Genomic DNA, 19,269 nt, shown 5'->3' on the forward strand with positions numbered 1-19,269 from the left:
AAAGAGAGATAGTGAGAGAGGAAGAGAGAGAGAGAGAGAGAGAGAGAGAGAGAGAGAGAGTGAGAGAGAGTTATGTTCTCTCTTCTACCCTCTTTTTAACAATGATAGAGAGAAGATGGAAGAGAGAGAGAGAGAGAGAGAGAGAGAGTGAGAGAGAGTTATGTTCTCTCTTCTACCCTCTTTTTAACAATGATAGAGAGAAGATGGAAGAGAGAGAGAGAGAGAGAGAGAGAGAGAAGGTATGGATTGTAAAGCTAAACTACACATAACTTCCACATTGAAAAATTAATTGAGAATATAGTACAAAATTTATAGCTCACCCATCCCCTCAATCACAGGCACCATGTCATCAACTTCTTCGACATCTGAATATTCCGGATCAATATCTTCCGGGTTCCATTCCATTTCATCATCATAGTTGAGCGCATTTGCAAGTGCTTCGTGTGTTTGGAAGCACCCAAAGCTTTCTTTTGTGGCACGTGTGCCTAACTTCACAGGCTTATGCATAAGTTGCATGTTACAAAAGACATACACCAAGTCCGCATCTCGTTTAGGACTTAATTGATTTTATTTTTCAGTATGCACGAAAGTGAATGAAGACCAATTTCTTTCACAGATACCACTTGAGGTGGCAATTCTCATAGCCACGTGTTGAAGTTCCACTTTTTCTCCATTGTACTCTTTCCACCAAATTGGTGTGCTCATCGTCTTGATAGAATCTATATGCCAAGGATCCCCAAACGTCCCCTCTGTACTAGTATATGCCGTCTTCTGTGTGTATGCCACCTGTCCATCCACATTGCTTAATAGTTGAGCACACACTTTCTTGAAATCACTGATCACTTCATTGTTTGAAGATTGCTCGTGCATCTGCAGCTTGGGATCCAAGACAAAACCTACTCCATGTAAAGGAGTATGCAACTGCTCCCATCATCTTTTGACAAATGTCATCATCATGGCTTTCTCTTTTCGTGCATAAGATGTACTATCCTTTAACTTGAGAGTGGCTTCATGCATGTACTAGTAAACCCGTCCAAAGATAGAGGCTTCTTTGTCCGCTAATCGTATTAGATGAGTGAAAGGTTCTGTGACAATAACTATTTTGTCTAAATTTCTCCAAAAAATAGAAGAGTTTACAAGCTGATATCATTTGGAAGCAGCAGGTTCATACTTGGGATATTTAACAAGCCAAATGTCCCATCTTCTATCTGCCACTGTTTCAACAAGGGCTGCTTTTACCTGCTGCAGTGTGGAGAGAAAGTAATATGTTGTCGCAAAACAGGTCACACAAAAAATCTGTAATTTTTTTGTTGGGGACTTTCTTCTAAACAAAGTGGAAGAATGAATGCTCTCTTATAAACTTCACCAAGTGGTTTGCATCTAGAAGAGTTTGCTTAATAGAAGGAACTTTTCCAAAGTCCTTTAACAGCAAATTCAAAGTGTAAGCACCACATGGAACCCATGTAATCTCTGAATACTTTGCTTCAATTGCTTTTCCAGTTGCTTTGTAGCAAGATGCATTATCTATGACAATGGCTGTCTCATAAACACTAGCAAGATATCCACTAGTTTTTTCTTTCAAAACCGTTCTTCGACGTGCTCATTACAGCATCTTTGAAGATAGGATTTCGAATGACATTAAAAGGAATTTCACATGGAACAAATGCTTGAGTCCACTTAAGATGGAGTTCAAGCAGCCATTGTTTCCCAAATGCCTGTTGCAAAGTAGGATCACTTGGTGCAAATTCTCCTCCAGCCCATGCTTCACTTCGGCTTATGTTAGCAGTATAGCTTCCGGTAGAATTAGAGCTACAATTCCTAGCAAAGGATGACTGACACACTCCTTGACCTGAAGTAGGGGATGAGTGAGGGTTTTGATCATTCTCGAGTGTCATCTCAATGTTCGTAGCCATAGATGGAGCCATCATTTTGGCACCTCCCTTTTTTTGGCCCTCAAGAACTATCTTTGCCTTGAGTACCCACTCGGGAAATTTTTCAGCAATACCTCTTGGGGGCTTTTTGCAAGCTGCCACATTTCCATGAATTTTGAAAACATTTTCTTTTATCCTGTGAGCATTTCCACTAAAATTATGGCCGCAGGTCTTGCACCTCAGTTTTGATGTAGTCTTCCCTTTGGCCAATTCATCTACATAGTTCCACTTGTATCCTTTCACCATCTTCTTCAGATCTACAAACTCAAACAAAACTAGTTACTAAAGACACATCTAAAATCGAACTCTAATACCATGTACATTACTTTATTCATCAACGTTTTCAACTTATTTAAATTATAAATACCAAAAAAAAAAATTTCTAAAGTGTGAGCTTTCACTTTACACCTGAATCGTGATCAATAAATCGCTTAATCTATCTCAATAACTTCCAAGTGTGAGTAAACTCTACACGAATCAAGATATCTTTAAAGCCCTATCTAAATTACCCCCAAGTGTGAGTGCAACTCTACACATGGCAAGCAATCAAAATTCACTACTCTGTAAATCTCTTCTAGGTTTGAGAATACCTCTACACAAAGAGAGAAATTATTATTTAATCTACCTAAATTGTCATGTAGTGTGAGTATTACTTTACACATGACAAACACTCATTACATAAATCTAACGTAAGCTACTTCTATGTGTGAACATAGTTCAACACAAAGCAGATAACTGCTAGCTTTAAGTACCTTGAATCACCTCCAAGTGGGAGTTTCCTCTACACAAGGCAAGTAATCATTAACTATCTTACTTAACTTTCCTCTCAGTGTAAGATATACTTCACACAGAGCAGATAACTCAAAACTCCAAAGCCTAAAAAATTAAATATATCCAAGCTCTAAATTTTCACTAGAAAAAATTGGCTAAATTTAACTAGCATTTTATATTTTTATTCGTGTTGTAAAGCTCACCTTTAGGTGAGATGAGGGAAGGGAGATCAATGGAATGAGTAAAACAGTCCGTTTCAGTGTATATAAACAGATTTATTTCGATCTAATTAATATTTTGATCGGACTAATATTTAGATCGAATTAATATTTCGAGCGGAATGCTGAGAAATTATATGATACAGTGTTTTTGCTGATGTGGCACCGTATAATATGGTCGTATAAATATGGGTGTCATATAATACACTCGTTTAAGACGTATTATAAACGTACACCGTATAACATACAATGCAACTTAGATTATAGCGATCGTAGTAGCCGCTTTAGCATATATCACAATATGTACATTATTTCTTTTCTTTCCATGGATCGAAAAGTATCAAAAGTGAGGTGAATAATTTTATTTCACACTATGTACATGCCAAGGAATGACACCCACCCCCTCTAAACCTGCACATCCTTCGGCATGTGCCAACATTTTCCTTATGTAGGTTTAATCTTCATTAAGATTCACAAATATTTGGATGTCATTTTCATCTTTTGCAAATTCTGGAAGATCATCCAATGCTTCTTCATCCTCATCTATAGGAATGTCATTAGGATATTCATCAGCATCTTGTTGTGAATCAAAAGGATCATTATCGTGTCTCCTCCTAAACATGTTGATTCTTTTGCTTGGTATGCGGATTTTAAGCTTTGTTCCATCGAGCTCCCTCAAGAAATAAGTAGCATTTCCATGCACATGTTGGACAACATAGGGACCAAACCACCTTTTTGAAAAAGAAAATTGCATGGTGTGTTGGTTGTCAAGGCTACTGTCATATATTAGGACCCAATCACCCTCTGAATCACTAGGATTTGGTAAAAGCCTATGTCTTTTATCAAACCTATCTTTATTCTTTAGTCTTGCATCCTTCAATCGAGCTTTTGCAATGTCTATCATGTCTTCCCGTCTTCTTTCCAATTGCTTTATACGCAGTGCAAGTAGATTTCCGTACTTACACCATCTTCCCAAGGTAACATGTTCCAAATAGGAACTACACCCTCAATTGGCATGACTGGCTTCCGACCATACATCAATTCAGCAGGCATGTAACCATTCACTGAACAATGAGTTTTACGGTCAGTCCATAAAGCATATGGTAGCAACCTTGGCCATTCACTCATTCTACCTTTGCATGCCTTAGCCAAAGCTTTGAAAATAGGAGGATGTCCTCTTTCACTTTTCCCATTTCCCTCTAAATTATAAGCACAAGTTAGGGCTAGCTTGATGCCAATTCTCGTAAATAAACCCCCTACTTCATCTGCATCTAACTCACCTCTATGAGTAACTATCTTTCCCACACAGCCATAGTGGCAAATTACATCTTCAAGAAAAAGTTTACAAATAGATTCTGTAGTTTTTGTCCTCAATGCATGCCCTTCCACTTATTTTGTCAAGTCATTAGGAAGAGAATGGGGTCTAGAAAGGACTCTTTATCTAGAAATTTAAGGAAGTAAAACTCTTTGTATCAAGAGATTAATCAAAGGAAATTTTTTTAATTCAAACAGGAAAAACGGAAAGTTTATTTGAATTTAAAGTTTCCTCCCAAAATGGAATTTAAAATATAGCGGGTAAAACCATATCATGTAGCATAGCTATGGAAAGAGCTTGACGCATAGATTGTAGATCTACGATCTCCGCTCAAATTGGAGATCATATGTGGGAGTTATGGAAGGCCAGAAATAATAAACTTGTCCTCTCCTTTTTGGGAAGAAAAAGTGCATCCTTTGACCACTCTTACACATCTTACACACCCACCATTCTTGCATACATGGCGTATACCTATTTTTCAAAATGTCAATCACCTCTATAATCTCATGGAAAATAAAGAGGCCCTCCTATACCTATTTTTCAAAATGTTAATCACCTCTATAATCTCATGGAAAATAAAGAGGCCCTCCTATACCCCATCCTCTTCCTAATGCTTCTTGTGCAAGTACCAAGTATCTCATTTTCCAAAGTCCTAAAGGCATTGTGACTAGATCAACACCCCATTTATAGTGCATGGCTAATGGGTATGTAGGATGCAATCCATCACAATGACATACCTTGGAATAAATTTGACATGTCACACAAGACTCCAAAAACTCAGCCACATCCTTATACATGCCTTATCACCAATATCTTTCTTTCACTTTGAAAAAAGTAGCCCATACACCTCAATGTCGAGCATATAGGCTTTTATGAATCTCTTTGATAATTTTGATCTGAGTAGGCTTATCACATACTACTCAACAATAGAGTCCCATCTTTTCTTTTAGGATGGTTCCATAAGCATCCATCCCTCATGAAGAATTCATATGCTTTCTTTATGATCCTTTTGAATGTTGATTCAGTCCAATCATCTTGCTTTTGTAAAGTACTCAGGTAGCAACCATTCATCCTCATAAAACTCCTATGAAAATGACTCAAGTGAAGATCCAATGCATATATCATCACACCTTGCATGAGAAATTGTGTAGAATTTTATTTCCACATCTTCTTGTTCATCATATCATACTCATCTACCCTTGAAAGCACATCTTCCATTGATTTATCTTTTCCTGCAATGTGATTCAATTATGGGTTCAAGGACTTTATATAAGCAATCCACCTAAGCATAGAAATATCAGGAGTATAGCAGCTTTCAATCATTCCTAGAAGTGGTAAGTGATCAATCTCCACAACTACAGATGCTCCAATGAAGTACTCTTTGTCACACTTTAATGTTGTAACCACCCCCCATAACTCCCTTGCTACTTGTGGATATACTCTTTGGTGAGAGCTTAGAACCTTGGCCCCAAACCTCACCACATACTTGTGTTTCTCTTCATCATCTTGTCCTATTGCCAATACAATCCCCGTTGGACTAGTGTCCACTATCACAATCACCAATCTTCCACACACATAGTCAATCTTCGTCAAAGTTCGTGAAGACAGCAGCAATTGCTTTAACTTTCTCATAGCTTTTACATGTAGATCATTCCATTTAAACCTTTAGTTATTCCTTCGCAATTGATAAAGAGGATTTTCCCTATGTGCATAATGTGGAATCCATATAAGGTAGAAGACACATGCACCTAGAAACCTTCTCACCCCCGTGATATTTATGGATAATTCCTTCATCCTCTATATTGCATCCACTTTAGTTGGACAAGGTTGGCAGCCATGAGGATTAAAAAGATATCCCAGTACCAATATTTCTTCAACCCAAACATTGATTTTTGCCCAGATAATATAAGGTTCACTTCTTCCAGCCTTGTTAAAAATTTGTCACAATCATTGATGTGGTTGGCCATATATTTACGGCACCCCCTCAAATCTAGAGTCTTATATTTTTTAGCTAAGTCGCATCTTTTGATTGGAACGTCATCAAAAAAATGCATTGTAATTTGAGGCATGAAGTCATGTAGGACTTTGTTCATACCATTGATCATGTGCGCAACATAGTTGGTTGTTCCATGGGGCGATAAGGTGCACATCGTTACCAAACCCAAGGGTTTTCTCATGGTTTTTAGGTCCCTATTTTGATCATACCTTGAGTAAAAACCCTCCATCGAATATATTTCCCTTCCTGCAAATACTTTTGAAAACGCATCTACAATTGGCCCTATAACCATATTCCTCATTGTGACTTTGTTGTCCTGAATGAAGCGTAGAGCTCCATTTTTCTTTGGTATAGTGAACCACATGCTTGAGTAGGGGGAACATGAAGGCTCCAAAATCCACCATCTTTATCTTTTCAATGACTAAATCTATAAGCTTTGGCAAGAGTTCTTTTGGCACTCGAATTGGTCATAGATTCCAAGGCACATGGGTACAATGAATATTACCATTGGTTTGACTTTAGATGGATCCACACACCCTATCTCATGTGACTCAAGAAAAAAGCTTTTCCGTGTTTGGAGAGTGTCTCTTCAAAGAATTTTATTTCAATCTCTGTCAAGGATTCATTGCTTTCAACTTTTAACATCTTCAATGGCTTTTGTAAACTTGTGTCCAATTCTTTTAGGATCTTAGAGACTAGGTTGGAAAGAATCCTGATCAATCTTTTCCTTGCAATCTGTAGGCAAAGGCAATGCCATTGCTTTCACCTTCTTTGCTGTAGTCTTGTACTTTGTCTCCACTCGCACTTCTAGATCTTTTTGCACATTGAAGTAATCCTCATCTTTGAAAGACTCAATGATCCTATACATGTCCATCAAAGCTACTTTTACCACGTCATTTCCTTGTTGAAAACTAGAAACTGTTATAGCATTGAAATCACCCATAGTATCTACAAAAGAAACCTCTTCAAAAACACCTGAAATGTACTCGTCTCCCTCTAGCAAATCATGGATTTTGTATTTTCTTTGTACACTATTTACATATTATTTTTGTCCTTTCTTTAAATCTCCGAGCATTGTAAAAGATACTGATCCATCCTTTTCTACTAGAGCACCTGTAGAAAAAGCTTCATCTCCCTTTGGATCACGTCAGAACCTTTTTCTTCACTCACTCCCACTTTACAATGGTACTCGACTAAAACCGCTCATCTCCCTTTGATCTCGAAACTCCTTGCCTGGTTTTGGTAAAGAATGGTCCCTTAGGTTGTCATGACTTCTCTCATGGTCAATGCAAACTGTCAAGAATTGAACAACTCGTTTTTCATTTTTTCTTTTGGCCCTGGCATAGGCAGATCCATCATCTAATTCTTTTGTCTCCATTCACCTTGCGGTGATGTATGGTTGTCCAAGGATTAGAGGAAATCTTGACATCTCTAGAACAAATAAAATTTTCTCACCTTTCACATCCCCTATGGATACATTAACATTTGGACAAGCACCATAGAGATCCTCGGATGAGTTTTTTGCAGCCCTAATCATCCACCCATGGTCAGTATCAATTGGCCACTTTACCTTCATATAGAGACTCTTGGACATGAGTTTAATCTTTGAACCTTGGTCCATCAAGGCCATGTAGGACTCATCAAGATCTCCCACCTTAACCAAGGTTTCTATTGTAGCCCTTTCCCAATGGTTTCTAGAATAGTGGATCTTATGAGTGGTTCATCTTCACCTTCATCTTCAAATTTAACATGCCTAGTTATCCGGCATGAAGGCTGGTTGCAGCTACAACATTCGCATCTTCATCTCTTTGTTGTAGTTGTATCACATGTGTCTTTGAATCACTCTCTTCAACCTTTGATTGGATAGAATCCATTAAAGCTTGTTTCTTTCTTCTTATGATATCAATTATTTCCTCATGGAACTCTCTCTTTGCAATGCCAAGTACTTCTCCCAATGTAAACTAACTTTACATCTGTGCCGGCTTCAATGTCTGATTGTAGCTTGTATGATGGGATTTTTCTTTTGCTCTTTTCATTATATTGCTTTTCCTTTGGTGCAGGATCTCTCATTGGTACTTCTTGTGATGGAGATTCCCTTGCTATGGGCTCTTGAGAGGGACCTAGATCCTTTCTTCCTCCACCTCTAGAAGCCATCTTTGAGGGAGCTTCATCCCCATTTTCTCTCCTACTTTTTCCTTCAGCATGTTCCTTGTTGCCTCGATACTTTGTGATGTAGGCATGCACTCACAAGGAATCTACAAGTTCATTCCCCCCAGTTTAAATATATATACAATCTCTTGTTTCATGTAAGACTTATTTACCCACTTTCCCTTCATAGCTAACTGCATTGTAGATGGCCAAACATCTTCACCATACTCACTCATGTCTTCAATAGATTTGGACCCTTTGAGCATGACTTGACTAGACTTTAAGCGTAATGTTACTGCTTTAACCATCGAGATAGAATGACTGGCTACCATGTCCTTAACTAGCCAAAGCTAGATGCCAAGGGATTTCTTGTTTCACTAAGATGTATCTTTACTTCTTTGAAGAAGACAAGATCTCTACCCAAGGCATCTTTGAAACTTTCACACTCCCTTCTTGTATGGTATGGGTTATCACACCATATGCATCTATTTACAAACCCCTCTCTGTTTTGAGGTCTTTGACTTGATGATTGTCCAAACGATTGAACCTTTTCTTCAAGCCTTGCTAGCTTTTCATTTTTCATATGCCCTTCACAAGTTCTTCAAGCATAGATCCATCATCCTTAGAAGCTATAGTAGTAGGTTGTGGCCACTTCTCAGTAATAGGAGAAACTGGAGCACCATTATTCACCACCATCTTGTCTCTTTTACATTGTATTTCTTCCAACAAGGAGACTACATCTTGTACATCATTCCACCTTGTCTTCAAACCTTGCTCTGTATCTTTGTCTTCCAAGAGAAGCTCTAACATTTCTTCAATTTCTTTTCTCGCTGTTTGTAGGAAAAGTTATACCTTCTCGCTATCCGAGGAAGACTGTTCAGTTTGTGATAGTTGAGCATAGTGTCGCTCAAACTTATGAGAAGCTCTGTAGCAAAGATCCCTTCTTTAGGCTTTGCAACCCAGGAAAGTTCTTTTGGTCACCCTCTCAGAGTCCTCCATAAAGTAGTCTTCTTTTAGAGCAAGCTTGAACTCCTCCCAGTTTTTTCCATGAGCATTTTGAATTGCCCTAATACAGTCTCTGATCTCTAGGACACAAACTAGCTCAAAACTTTAAAAAATTCTTCCTCACACACCTGGTTGAACTCCATTTACTTTATATAATCTGGTAGATACTTTGTGATGTCCTTGGCATCAAATTGGTTAGTTCTCTTCACAATGGACTGCAATGCTTTGGTGGTTGAAATTTGGATTCTTTCCATTGCTTGTTGTTGCTGTATATACATGACAAATTCTTGAAACCTTTGCATGGTAGCAGGCCCAACTGCATCCCATGTGTCTCTCGATTTTCATCCATGGCTTGAAAAGTGTCTAGATCAATTCATAAACTCCCACCCAGCAATTTTGCATCGAGTTCACCAGAAAAGTCGGAATGTGTGCGGTCTAGCTCAGAAGGTGCAGGACCTCTAACTGTTAGAGCTCATGATGAGAGTCACAAACACTTTAAGAAAAATTGTTTATGTAAAATCACCAACCCTCTTTCTAAGGGTGACTAAAAATCTAATAGTGTTCTTGACAGCAAAGTTTCAAACCCTCTTTCCTATCGTGCTTGGAGTTTGCTTGTTTTTGTAGTTGAGATTATGATGAGAGGATCAGCAATTCACATTCAATTTCACTTGAAAAGACCATTTAAAAACACTAAAGTTTCAGCCATGAAACCTCAATGCTCATACAAGCATAAATTTCAATCAAAACCCAAACCTCTTTCATGGTGTCATGTAGCCTCGTCACCAATCACATAGTCGTAGCATCAAACAGTTGAAAGGAATACACGAGCTTCCACAAAGGATGTTTGTGAAGGTATGTTAGTGTATCGTAATAGATTCTAAGTGTACCACAAAGGATGTTTGTGAAGGTATGTTAGTGTATCATAATAGATTCTAAGTGTACCTTTTTATTAGAAACATAATTAATTGAGGTACATTAAAAAAGGTACGCAAAAAAAATGTTAGCATTGAGGTGACTGAAAGACATAAATCTTTTTGTCATCTTACTAGGTTCTTCAAGAACCCAAAGATGAAATCAATGTGTGTTGTTATTTGATATGATCCACAAGCACATCTTATACAATCATGTCATCTATCATGGACTTGATTATTGACTTTGACGGTGTGTAATCCTCAAACTTAATTGCATAAGAAGAATAGCGCCCTTTGATTTAGTTAACTATATTAGCTTAAATTCCTATTAGTAATAAGTGAAGCATTTAGATAGAAACTCTTTGCTTGCTTTCCATACAAAATCTTGAGTGGAAAATTTCTTGAGGGCTCTAAAAGGGATCTTATAAAAAAGTTTCATGAGATTCTTTATGCTGGACACAAATGTGTGTGGGCCACCTTTACTAAAATCAAAGACAGGTATTGGTGGAAAGGTATGTATAAAGATGTATCTCATTTTGTTGAGTCTTCTGAAAACTCTCAAATGTATTCAAATGTACGTCATCGTGATGGTTGCACCCTACATACCCACTGGATATGCACTATAAGTGGGTAGTAGGTCTGGCTACAATGCCATTGGGTTTATGGCAAATGAGTGCTTGCATACAAAGATTTAACTAACCAGATTGAAGCTCGTGCTTTAAGAACAAAAAGCAAAAACGGGATATGTAAATGCCTCTTAGAAAATGTTATTAGCCATTATAGTTGTTTTGGGAAACTAACACCTGACAGGGGTGAGTTGGTTGCCGACAAAGCTAGGAAGTTTCTCTGTAGGTTTGGAATTAAGCTCGCTCTCACTACTAAATACAATCCTGAAGGGAATGCTTGATGTATGGTAAAAAACTATAATGCCAATTGAGGATGTAATTCCTACATGAAATGTATTGATTTGGGACAATGGAATGAGTAGGGAAGACCTTCTTGCTTTGTGCATACAACAATTAGAAGGAAGAACACAAGATATTGACATTGCAATAGCACGATTGGGAGATGTGAGGCTGATAAATAAGGATGGATTTGATAAAAGGCACATGCTTAGACCTAGAGCTATTAAGGAAGGTGATTGGGTGTTGGTGTATGAAAATAGTATTGATAACCAACGCTCAACAATAAGAAATATTTCAAAGAGATGTCTTGGTCCTTATGTGGTTAAACATGTACATTTTAATGCAACTTATACCTTGTATGAGTTGAATGGCATAGAAATGAAGATTTCCGTTGCAAGGAAAAGAACCAAACTATTCAAAACAAGAGGAGATACAGATCACTTTGTTTCACAAGAAAGTCAAAATGAAGAATCTGATGAACATGTTATACATGAAGATGACGAAAGACATGAGGATGCACTGGATTTTGTTGGAAGTGATGATGAAATCAATATATATGTTGAGTTAAATGAAGAATGAACCTGCATATGGTATGTGTGGCACATGTTGGAAGATGTGCAAGTTTAGAGGGGTTGTATATCATGCCATGGCACATGCATAATGTAGCTATAATATCTACCTCACTCTCAATCCTTTCATTACTTGGGACCAGATTCTATGATGTACATAATGTGGTATGTGTGAAAACAGATGTAATTGTTGCATTTGTGTACATACCTTGTCGGACAACACAAACAATGTGAGTAAAATGCATCAATGAAGATGTTTCAGCAATAAGCAAAACACAGAGTTAATCTCTCATCCACAGATTTCATACATCAAGTCAAACATGACTAAATGCTCTGCAGCCACTACGGAGAGAAGCAGGACAAAACGTACAATTCATAATTAAAAAAATGCATAAACCTATTTGAGACCAATCTGTCTCAATCACAGATTCACATATGGCATACTAAACAAGTGTTACATAAAGATGGTGATTGCATAAAACTCACAATAGGTTGGGATGATCTTGGACTCTTTTTTGGTGCATGATTATCTCACAAAATGATATACCAACAAAGCAATTGTGAAAGAGAAATGGAGGCATGAGAATGGGATTGAAGGACTCTCTATTTTGACATCAAGGGGTAGAACATCACCATATACATCATCATCCTAAGGTGCGAATCTACACTTGATATCAAATGGCCTAGCACATGGGTTATGACACATATGCTATGAATGGAAAATAGATGGTGCACATGCCATAAGAGTTGGTGCACAAGACCAAGGCCATCCTTAATTGAGAGAAGGGGTGATCCAACTCATCTACATTGAGTCTCTCTCTCTCTCTCTCTCTCTCTCTCTCTCTCTCTCTCTCTCTCTCTCTCTCTCTCTCTCTCTCTCTCTCTCATAGGTATAATATCATACCATCAAATTTATGCATGCTCTAAGTTAAAGTCCAAGTTGATCTTTACAACTACATTGAAATCATAACATCTATAGTAATTCTTGTTGACCGAGATCAAGGTCTCAAAGATCAAGATCATAAGAGAAATGAGCAGTGAAAGAAATCTGAATGAATGGCAAGAATGTAAGTTCTAACAGCATCAGAATAATGTCAATATGGATAATCTGCTTCTTGGAATATATTTCTTGATAATAAAATGATGACCATACTTTTGTAATTTTAGAATGTAAACAATATTAAATTTTTGCAGCAATAAAGTCTTGCTATCTTTGTTATAGTTGTTGCTATCTTTGGCATCATGTAGCATCACACATCCCGGCACCCATGGTGGATGAAAAAATCAAACATGGAAACGATGACAAACTGAAGATGTGTTCAACCACTAATAAAACTAAAACATTTAGCCGTCGTCCACCAGAACGACATGCATTAAGCTCATTTCAAGAAAGTGAGTGCAAGTATAGAGATATAGTCAAGATAGTTCAACTTCCTTGGCCAACCCTTATTTCACAAGGGAATTTTAAGGATAACGCCTCTAGAGAGAAGCCTTCCATTTCTACTGCAAAGAAAAGTGCATAGAGCTTCCCAAATCTAGCCCTGTTGAGTTATATAGTACAAGAGGAATAATTTTCATCCATGTTTACGAGTCAATATCATCACCCCCTCTAGCTTCATAGCCATTATGAAAAAACTTAGGACTTTCTAGACCTATATCATTAGAGAGATTTTTACCTTACTCTTGAGGTTGATAATGAATGATTTGTCTTGAAAATCTTCATCCATAACATCTGTGGGAAAATCACCTTTGGAAGTCTCAACATTCTTCAAAGCTATAGGAGTTGGCTCTTCTTGCAGGCCGTATATAAGCATAGATGTACAATCTATGTCAATATCCTGTTCACAATCAACATGATGTAGGCAATCTTCAATATCGTCCTCTGCATCCATGCTACTTAGCAAGACATTATTACTTTGAAAAGGTTCATCAAGCACCCCTTCTAAAGGGGTACATGCATCACAAAGGTCTTCCAAACTGCTATAACCTTCTTCTTCAGATTGGACCAAAAACCCATCAATTGTGGAATCTGCTTCTGTGATAATAGAATCGACAAACATATTTCCAGAAGCAACCATAGGTTCATTGGCATTATTAGATACATCCTGTGTTAGGTTCACAATCTCGATCACTTTATCAACCATCGTATATATAATAGATTTTTTTATGCAATCATCTGCAATAAATCTGCTGCCTTGTTTAGCTATAGTGCCAATAGAACTATTAGAAGCCTGTAGTGGCTCATCTTCTTGATAAACTTGTTGAGAGCATCCCATGCCGAGATTAGTAGCTTGAAAAAATTTTGTTGTACATTCTAGCTCTTCACTAGAACCATTATTCGAAGTAGCTTCCATGCGAGAAATCTTCAAAAAAAATTCATACATTTATGTTTCAGTTGTAAATTTATTATGTACCTTTGCTCGGTTGCTCAAAATATGGGCCTTTGTCGCTGAATCTACTACTTCCAAAGATGTATTTGCTTTGGCTTGACTTCTTGCATAAATATGGTCCCAAAATTGATCATAATTTAGGAACTGCATATGATCCCCTTATTCTTTATAGAAAACAATATGGCTTCGTTCATTAATCTCCTTCATTGTAAACTCGATAATTTTTTAGCTTTCATGAACAAAACCATCTACAAAATAGTCCCACTGTGTGCGGTATGTCTCGGCCAGTTCTCGTATCTTATCTTTAAACTCGAAGGGTACAACTTCTTCAAAGGTCGAAATCATCCGATCTTCTGGAATTCCTCGGCTCTTCATCTCCGCTTGATATGCAAGGAGTCCATCTGGATCATGCCCTTGAAAAATCCCATACTGTTCCTGTAAGGCATCAAGTGCCATCTCCACTACTTCATCAATCTGCTTTTTCATCTTCATAGCTTTTACTTCTTGCAAGCACCCTTAACTAGGCCCAACATTTTTGACAAATTTGTCGCTGCTAGATTTCTATCCAATCTATTGAAGTTGTAATCTTCAATAAACTGCTTCAATTCTGCTGGAATCTCCATCCTGACCTCCCACCCCGGCTCGTTTTGCATCGGGTTCACCAAGAATGTCGGGGGATGATTGTGCGAAAGGTGAGCCGGGAAGGCACCGGGCCCCTAGCTGTGAGAGGTGTGGGGAAAAGCGATGCAGCTGGCACAATTAACAATAGAGAGCTCCAAACAAACTATACTGTTAATTCTAGTTAATCCACAGTAGTCATCATTAATCAATCGTTAATGGAGGATTAATGCTCCTTAGAAGATGAAACCTGGCTTAATCAAACCTGATTCTTCTCGGTAAGGCTCAAGAGTTTTTCTTTCCAATGGCCGTCAGATTTGTCTTCTACTTCTCGATTCAAATGGCTAATGATGGATTAGAATCTCGGCTTAGGTTAGGCTCCGTTAATGGTTTGAGATTAGGCTCGATTTAGAGAGCTTGGCTTATGGCTCCGAGAGATGAGGATTAATTCTGCTCTTGATAGCTTAAGAGCTTTCGCTTATGAAGGTTAATAGAGGTTAAGGATGGATTATGGTCTTAAGCTTGAGGGATTCGATAGATTTAAGATTGCTTAAGGCTTTTAATGAGGCTTAGGAGATTTGGCTTTGCGGGTTAAAGAAAAGTTGTCTTCGAGGGCGACACGTTTTTCTTCTCGCTTGTTAATCCATGATATGAAACTCGTCAATAAGGTAGTATACATAAATGTTGGGTATAGGGACAATTTTAGATAAGGTTGCATAGTCATTTGTAGGAAGACAATATATTATATGGGAGATTTCTACCCATGATATGATCAGTTCCAACTAGCTATGAAAAGCACAAACCTGACTACCATGATGGCACCTTTGGGTTTGGTAAGGATGTGCACCTTACCTCAAGGACCAACTGGTTCAGTTGCACATTTGATGAATGGTATGAACATTGTCTTACATGAATTCATACCTCAGATTAAAATTCTCTTTCTTGCTAATGTATTATCAAATGATGTGATGTAAGTGATATAGATGGGGCTCTAGACTAATTCTTCATTTTGTGCAAAAATTTTGTTAGTGTTGTTTTTTGCATAACAAGTCCCTTACATTCTTCTACGGCTCGTGCTATATAGCACATGTTGCTCCTACTTTGTTTCTCCTCTTTTCAAGTAATTTTTACATCAAGTGCAGGCAATCACCATAGCTGACAACAACATAGATGTGTTCAAGATGTTTGTTGTTTATAGGAAAGATTGGATGGGGATAATTATCCTATGTGGGCTTACATGACACAACATGTCCTTGTGTCAAAGGCTTTTGGAACATTGTATAGGGCATTGATGTAAATCTTGGTTTTCTAGATAGAGGCAATGTTGAGAATGCCGCAGGCTACTTTGCTAACAATATTGCTGATGTTAGAACTGTTTTGCCTATGTCTGAGCAGGCTCGTTGGGATGTAAGAGATGCGCATGCTCATGCATTGTTTGTAGTGTCTGTAAAAACTTAATTATGCACGAAAAGTCATTTATGACATTTTTCTTGTGCAAACTATTCTTGATGCTTTGCCATATTTGTACTAGAATTTTGTTACTACTTGGAGACTTATGACCCAAAGAAATCCAGAAGTTGTCAAGTTGGATGCATTATGCACATTGGTGTTGCAAGAGTCACTTTCCAAAAAATCAAAGGGCTAAAAAACATGCAGTGGAACATGCCTTTATTGGTGCTCAAATAAAAAGTGCTAACAACAATGTAGCCACTTCTCTTGGTTCTTCAACAGGTTGTAAATCTTTTGTTCCTAATGCTTTTGTTGGCAGCAATTTGTATGGGAATTCCGGTGAAAAGGGAAAAAAGAAGATGTGTTTCCATTATTTTAAAGCTAATGATCACTTGATCAAGCAATGTCGTAAGCTAAAGGAAACAAAGGCTAAGAAGAAAAAGATTGGTTCCACTACAAATGCAGCTCATGTTGAGTCTTATGTGAAAGGAGATTGTGATGTTGATGTTGATGCAAAATGGGATTTTAATGTATAGTGCATATGAGGCATGTATGTTAGTTGTTCTATATGCTCATGTGTGGTAATTTGACAGTGGTGCTACAAAGCACATTACCCTCATTGTGCTTATTTACCTCTCTCAAGGATGTCCCTCATGGGAATTGTGTCACTTGTGTCAACAATGGCTCTTATCCAGTCAAGGGAGTTGGAAAGAATGTGCTTATTTTTTGTGAATGCTATTTGATGCATTATATGTACCTCGGATCAAGCAAAAACTTTTGTCTATATGTACTTGGGATCAAGCAAAACCTTTTGTGTATAACTGCACTTGCTAGACTTGGCCTTTTTGTGAAATTTGTGGATGACAAATGTAGAGTTCATGATCTCTGTTTTGGTGATGAGATTGTTGCATCAAGCATTTTAGTCATGGGATGTATAAGCTCACTTTGTATGAAAAGTAGGGGTAGAATTTTACAAATGCAGTGGTAGATTCTAAGGCTATTTTGGATGCAAAACTATGGCATGCACACTTTGGGCATCTGAATTTTACGAGTTTTATGTTTGCAAAAATATAATATGATTGCTTCTTTTTTGCCTCCTAAATCACTTGTCAAACATGGTTGTATTTTGGGTAAATTACAACATTCAAATTTTCTAAAGGATGGTCTGGCTAGGGCTTCATGCAAGTTGCAGCTTGTGCATAGTGATGTTTGTGGGTACATGCAAACTCCTTCCTTGGGCTATTGCCTTTACTTTGTGACTTTCATTGATGATTACTCCATGGATGCACGAGTGTGTCCACTTAAGGTGAAGTCCAAAGTGTTTTTGTCCTTTAAGAAATTTTTAGCTATGGCCAAAAATGTCTCAAAATGTACTACGGGCACCTTCCATTCCCATAGAGGGGGGGAGTATATGCCTCTTGAATTGAATGCATTTCTGGCTTGTCATGAGATAAAATAGGAATGTACAATCCAGTGTATAAACCTCAGCAAAATGGTGTTGCTGAGAGGAAAAACAAGTATCTTATATAAATGGCACATTGTATGGTCAAAAGGGAAGCTTTACCACATTTGTTTTGGCTTGAGGCTATTATTTAATCCACGTATGTACTTAACATGTGTCCTACAAAAGCTTTACAATCTACGACTCCTTATGAATCATCACATAATAGAAACTCTTTTATTGAGCACATATGCATTTTTGGTTGTTTGGCTTATGCTTTGGTTCCACAAAAACAACACAAAATATTAGATGATAAGGTTGGCAAATGCTTTTTTTTTTTGTAATAGTGCTAAAAGAAAAGGTTATAGGTTGTATCATCTGTAAACAAAGTGTATATTGGTCTCATGAGATGTTCTGTTTGTGGAAGATTCCGTTTAGCCCTTGCGGTCATGACCTAGAGACAATAATGTAAGCTCACGGGACATTTATGAAACTTTGTTGCCTCTTTTCAGTGGTGGAAGTTCTAATGCAATTCCAATTAGGCAAATGTACAGTCTATGGGGGTTTGTGGAAATGTTACAGATCAGCCTATTACTGATGCAGATGTACATGATGTACTTGATGAGGAAAGGGTTGAGAATGAGCAGGCTAGAGGTATGCCAAATTGGCTGGTGCATACTTTGTGTGATAGTAAATTGGATGCACCTTTGTCTAGCCGTACTTGTTCAAGTTCTAGCCATTCATCTTATGCATTAGATTGTTATGATTTGGCTGAGTTTAGCTTATGTGATGTTGAGGAACCTTTGTCTTTTGATGAAGCACAAAATGCAAAAACTTGGATGGCTACCATGCAATCAGAATATGATGCACTTATAAAATGACACATGGACTTTATGTGATTTGCCTCTTGGAAAAAAGGCCATTGTGACAAAGTGGGTTTATAGCTTGAAATGCTAGCCTCATTGTGAGATTGATCACAATAAGTCTGGACTTGTTGCAAAGGGTTATGCATGACAAAAAGGCATAGATTATGAAGAGACTTTTCTCCCACTTGTTGTATGACTATTGTGTGTTTTCTACGTGCATTGGTAGCTCATTTTGGTTAGTTTTTACATCAATCAGACATTATTACTGCTTCCTTGAATGGTGACATATTTGAGGAATTTTATGTAGAGTAGTCTTGTGCTTTTGTCATTCAAGGGTAGGAAGATAGAGTGCAAAAATGTAACAAATATTTGTATGGGTTGAAGCAATCTCCTCGTGCTTGGTATTAGATGGTTGACACTCTTTTGGTTTAACAAGGGTTTCGTAACAGTCCATCAAAAAGCACATTGTATGTAAAATGTTAGCGTGATTTACTTATCATTGTTGTTCTTTATGTGGATGATTTTCTGATCACTGCACCAAATGAGAGACATATTGATAATTTCAAGATGAAAGATTTGGGGTTGTTGCATCATTACTTGGGCATACAATTTAAGCATTGTGATGGTGGTATTTCCTTATATTAGACAAGCTACATATAGGCATTTCTAGGTTTGTACTTGAGGATTGGAAACCTATTGCTACTCCCATGGAATTTGAAATTGAGTCTTCATGATG

This window comes from Adiantum capillus-veneris, chromosome 12, assembly GCF_014529385.1.
Source record: "Adiantum capillus-veneris isolate H3 chromosome 12, ASM1452938v2, whole genome shotgun sequence".
Classification (NCBI taxonomy): Eukaryota; Viridiplantae; Streptophyta; class Polypodiopsida; order Polypodiales; family Pteridaceae; genus Adiantum; species Adiantum capillus-veneris.